The sequence below is a fragment of the Lolium perenne genome, chromosome 3, assembly GCF_019359855.2.
Source record: "Lolium perenne isolate Kyuss_39 chromosome 3, Kyuss_2.0, whole genome shotgun sequence".
NCBI classification, from domain to species: Eukaryota; Viridiplantae; Streptophyta; class Magnoliopsida; order Poales; family Poaceae; genus Lolium; species Lolium perenne.
Window position 1 is genome coordinate 254,355,041 of NC_067246.2, and position 6,276 is coordinate 254,361,316.

Here is a 6,276-nt window from a genome sequence, read left to right on the forward strand (position 1 = left end):
AGCACGCTCCAGACGAGAAGGAGCTAGCCGGGATGCCAAAGGAGGACTTGGAGGAGAAGATGGTGTTGGAAGAGTCCATTACGTCGATTCGGCGTGAGAAAGAAGCTGAGCATCGCATGGTGGAGGACTCCTTCGAGACTCTCCACGATGACTGGCTGTGTGCATGGATGCGTGCAAAGAAGAAAGGTAAGAAGACCGTCCGCGCATCGGGTGTTCCGCATTTTCCCACTGATGAACTTGAGGAGTTGTGGATGGCCACGCTGACAAGGCGCGTGGCAGTCAGGGAAGCAGAAGCATTCGGCTCTAACAGACACTTCGCTGACATTGCTAAGACATCAGGCTCCAGAGATGGCGTAGCCATCGAGGATGCAGAGGCATCAAATAGCGGCAATGGCGTCAACGTCCTCGACGTCTCCTCTAGTGACAAGGAGGATGTTTAATACAGTTACTTACGATTTTGTTAGGCCCTATAGATGTATGCAAAGTAAAGTTCACGCCGGTCTTTTCATAACAGGAAGGGCAACCATTTTAGATTTGTTCCCTTCTGGTGTTCTTTTTCGGTCCGAGCCCAAATATATTATGAAATCTTCTTCAAGATGAACTATGTGCATTGTGCATCCAATTTTCTCCCTTTTATTTAAGCTTTTATTAGTTGCGGAGAGAGAGACAAAGACTGAAAGTGCAAAGTTAACACAACGGGTTTCCATAGAAAATTTTGATGCCGGTAAAAATCACTCATGTGCGAGGATAAGCATATGGCGTCAGCCTTCTCCGCCGCCACGTTAGCCTTCACCGGCGCTTCCGCCCACTAAGGCTGAGAGCCAAAAGCGGAAGCATACCATCACCACTCTGGTGATGAGTCGTAACTGATCACCCAAACATCGACGGGAGCCCCTCCCAAAAGTACCTAAGGTTCCTCCCAAGAGACCTTACGACTATACAGAAGAGGAAAATGCAGTGATCGGAAGGGAACACATGGAAAAACAATTTTCCAAAAAAAATCCCGAGCCCGAGCGGACTATAGATAAGGAAAAAGTGATGAAGAACCTTCATCAACCCGAGCCAATGCCTGAATCGAACTATGACCGTTGTATTCACAAGTCAACTGATGCAGCAAAGTTGCGGTCGAAAAGTTGTATCGCAAGCGAGAAATCAGTTCCCCGGCTCGGAGAACAGAAAAACTCGTGCCCCCCACCCCCGCTCCAAGTGTATCCCGATATCCTGGAGTGTTGTGATATGGAGATGCTAGCACTATACAAAGATGAGGCCGCCGCTTGCAGTATGAGTAATCCTGAGTACTTAACCCTCCTCGAGTTCACCACCGGTGAAATAGCATACACATACCGGTACGGGAAGCTCTCGTCGGATCTGAGGAGATGCCGCATCTACCAGCAAAAATGCGAAAACTTCATAAGTGGTACATGGATGCCTGTAAGGAAGGTCAGAACTAGATCATGCTGCAAATTAAAGATGAGCACTACGGGCGTGGAAATGACGTGATAAACATCGAATTTCCTAAATTATTTCAGTTATTAAATCAAGATGCCCTTAACAAATCTGTCATCAGTGCCTATTATCTGTAAGTATTATTTACGCAATTAATTCTGTATCTTAGCTCATTCATTGCATGCATATTTATACTCACTATATTATGTAGAATGAAGATTCGCGAATGCTGAAAATGACAAATCTATGACATTGGGTTCATTGACCCATATAGCGTGAATGAGTAGAGTCTCCAGCACCATGCCAAGAACATAGAGGATAACTTGGTATGTGCATTAAGGAGACAAGCAGACAAAAGGTAAATACTATTTCCTGACAACTTCTAGTGAGTGTTACTGTCTACTACATATTAAATCTATTTCGCTTACTCGATGCTAAATGTAATTGATGAGTTATACGTGTGCGCATGTTTCACTTTATTCTGCTAATCACTAAACCTGACCCGGGACTAGTAGAATTCATGGACTCGAAACGTAAACCCCTTAATGCGTGGGGGGACATGACTGATATGCTCGAGAGGTAATTTCAATCATTATGGCAGTATATCGGTAACTTTCGCTTTTTCTTGAAATCAAGTAATTCATAACTCTTTTATTCATTTTCTTTGCTTGGCAGGGCTTGGAAACGGTTCACCAAGAAGGCTCCTGAAAAAAGGAGTTCAACTTAAACAAATACCGGTAAGTACTACTAGCAAGGTCCACACATCTCTTTGATTCTAGTTTCAATACCATTATCATTCTTGACTATTATTTTGATTGAACTATGTTCTCGTAAATTGCTTGACGCAAAAAGACGGGAACTAAATTATGTGGATTCTACGTTTGTGAGTTCATTCGCCAGACAACCTACGAGACGGTGAGAATTTTAGAACAACTTCGAGTACGTAAACAATATTCTTAATTTTATTTTATTACCAGCAATTGGGTTGTGTTTCATTCATATATATTGACCCCTTCTTTAAATTAGATCAAACGGTTGCGAGCGGTCTTCTAGCAATAGAGCGTGTACGAGAAATTCAACAAGAATTGGCGGGATTCTTACTTGACCAGGTCATAGAACCAACCGGAGAATTCCATCCGCAAATCAATTTTGGACAACGATGATCCATAGAAGTTATATTGTACATATGCATGAACGTGTACCGTACCATTATGTAATATGTTCAGCCAAGGACGATGAAAGAGGTCAATTTGATTTCTATATTGATAACGATGTTGTGTAATAGAATGGTTTGTTGTATGTGTGATTTAACGTGTTTCGAATGGCGAGCCCTGGGCGTGGCCGCAGACTATGCCGCGTCAGGAAAATGGCTCCAAAACTCTGCCGCGGCACAAACCTTTAGCACCGGTTTGTGTTACGAACTGATGCTAAAGGTCCTCCGATCGGGCGCTTGGCAACAGCCACGTGGTGACCGGTGCTAAATGGGGAGGCTTTAGCTCCAGCTGCTATGCACCGGTTGGGCAACCGGTGCAAAAGCCACGTACCAACCGGTGCAAAATCCCCGTTATCCACTAGTTCTTGCTCTCCCTGGTCATCTAGTCGGCGAGGCGGAAGCTAGCTATATTTTGTAGCCCTATCTTGCAAGAATGCAGATGACCTTGGCGAAGAATTCTTCATTGTTTGCATTGGTCCAACTGCGCGTACCAACGCTGGTCAAGCCAGTTCGTCCTCGCGAGCTCGACCAGCTGCATGTGACTCCTGCCTGGAGATATATGCTCTTTCTCATGAATTTTTATTTAAGTAGACTACCGATCTTATGTGTAACACAGTTAGTAAGTCCACATCCATTCAAATATTGTGCTAGGATTGGTGAGTACGGACTTTTTACTCATTAGTAGAGTTAGGCCGGATCCATTAGAATATTGTGTTAGAGCTAGGTGTTTTGTGATCTAATGTGTAAGCTATTATAAAGTATGGTAGGATTAGACTGCTAGATTTGTATGTTACATGTTGTGTATATGGTATTGTGTATAGTATAATTTGTATGTTAATTTGTATGTTAATTTGTATAGCATGTCTATATGTTATTGTGTATAGCTTGATCTATTTCACATAGTTAACTCTAGTTCTCATCTTATAACGAGCATTGTATTTTGGTGACACTACATAAGAATTTGATTGGCTCGTTAGGGCCAAAGAGTCTCACATTTCCCTCCCAACAAGTAAGAACCGAATAAATTTTTACTTAACCAGTTTAAGTCTAGCTATCATGTGTTTTGTATGGTTATATTCTAACTCCAAAGATTTTTTTGTGCATTATTTATTTATTAGGACGAGATACCGGGGTTTCCCATTAAGAGAAGCTCAATTACGCTCTCTAATAAGGCTCCCTTGTCATAAGGATTGCGAACCACAGGTTGTGCCTCGACCCATCGCTATTGCGATGTTTTGGTCCACCGAATAAAACACTTTTTCAGTTAAGAGTGTTGATACGTCTCAAACGTATCTATAATTTCTTATGTTCCATGCTAGTTTTATGACAATACTCACATGTTTTATATACACTTTATATCATTATTATGCATTTTCCGGCACTAACCTATTAACAAGATGCCGAAGCGCCAGTTCCTGTTTTCCGCTGTTTTTGGTTTCAGAAATCCTACACAGGAAATATTCTCGGAATTGGACGAAACAAAAGACCAGGGTCTTATTTTCCACGGAGCCTTCCAGAAGTCCGAAGAGGAGACGAAGAGGAGCCGAGGTGGCCCCACACCACCTGGCGGCGCGGCCAAGAGGGGGGGGGGGCGCCGCCCTAGGGTGTGGGCCCCTCGAGCGCCTCCCGACTCTGCCCCTTCGCCTATTTATTCTCTCTGTCGCGAAAACCCTATTACCGAGAGCCACGATACGAGAAAAGTTCCAGAGACGCCGCCGCCGCCAATCCCATCTCGGGGGATTCAGGAGATCGCCTCCGGCAGACTCTACATCACCATGCCCACCTCCGGACTGATGCGTGAGTAGTTCATCCTTGGACTATGGGTCCATAGCAGTAGCTAGATGGTTGTCTTCTCCTCTTGTGCTATCATGTTTAGATCTTGTGAGCTGCCCATCATGATCAAGATCATCTATTTGTAATGCTACATGTTGTGTTTGTTGGGATCCGATGAATATGGAATACTATGTCAAGTTGATTATCGATCTATCATATATGTGTTGTTTATGATCTTGCATGCTCTCCGTTGCTAGTAGAGGCTGTGGCCAAGTTGATACTTGTGACTCCAAGAGGGAGTATTTATGCTCGATAGTGGGTTCATGCCTCCATTGAATCTGGGACAATGACAGAAAGTTCTAAGGTTATGGATGTGCTGTTGCCACTAGAGATAAAACAACAATGCTTTGTCTAAGGATATTTGTATTGTTTACATTACGCACAGTACTTAATGCAATTGTCTGTTGTTTGCAACTTAATACTGGAAGGGGTGCGGATGCTAACCCGAAGGTGGACTTTTTAGGCATAGATGCATGCTGGATAGCGGTCTATGTTCTTTGTCGTAATGCCCTAAGTAAATCTCATATTAGTCATCATGATATGTATGTGCATTGTTATGCCCTCTCTATTTGTCAATTGCCCAACTGTAATTTGTTCACCCAACATGCTATTTTTATTGGAGAGACACCACTAGTGAACTGTGGACCCCGGTCCATTCTTTTACATCTGAATACAATCTAGTGCATTCATTGTTCTCTGCTGTTCTTTGCAAACAAACATAATTCTCCACACTATACGTTTAATCCTTTGTTTACAGCAAGCCGGTGAGATTGACAACCTCACTGTCAAGTTGGGGCAAAGTATTTTGATTGTGTTGTGCAGGTTCCACGTTGGCGCCGGAATCCCTGGTGTTGCGCCGCACTACACTCCTTCACCAACAACCTTCACGTGGCCTTCATCTCCTACTAGTTCGATAACCTTGGTTTCTTTCTGAGGGAAAACTTGCTGTTGTGCGCATCACACCTTCCTCTTGGGGTTCCCAACGGACGTGTGCATCACGCGCCATCAAGATTGTTTTCTGGCGCCGTTGCCGGGGAGATCAAGACACGCTGCAAGGGGAGTCTCTCACACCCAATCTCTTTACTTTGTTTATTGTCTTGCTTTACTTTACTTTATTTTCTGTTTTGTTTGCTTTCTTTATATCAAAAACACAAAAAATTAGTTACTTGTTTTACTTTACTTAATTTAGTTTGCTTTACTTTTTTTTATTACTGCTAAAATGAATACTCCTGAGAACACTAAGTTGTGTGACTTCACTAGCACAAATAATAATGATTTCATATGCACACATATTGCTCCACCTGCTGCTACAGCAGAATTTTATGAAATTAAACCTGCTTTACTAAATCTTGTTATGAGAGAGCAATTTTCTGGTGTTAGTTCTGATGATGCTTCTGCCCATCTTAATAATTTTGTTGAACTTTGTGAAATGCAAAAGTATAAGGATGTAGATGGAGACATTATAAAACTGAAATTGTTTCCTTTCTCCTTAAGAGGAAGAGCTGAAGATTGGTTGCTATCCTTGCCTAAGAATAGTATTGATTCATGGACTAAATGTAAGGATGCTTTCATTGGTAGATATTATCCTCCTGCTAAAATTATATCTTTGAGAAGTAGCATAATGAATTTTAAGCAATTTGATAATGAACATGTTGCCCAAGCATGGGAAAGAATGAAATCTTTGGTAAAGAATTGCCCTACCCATGGACTAACTACTTGGATGATCATCCAAACCTTTTATGCAGGACTGAATTTTTCTTCGAGGACCCTATTGGATTCAGCTA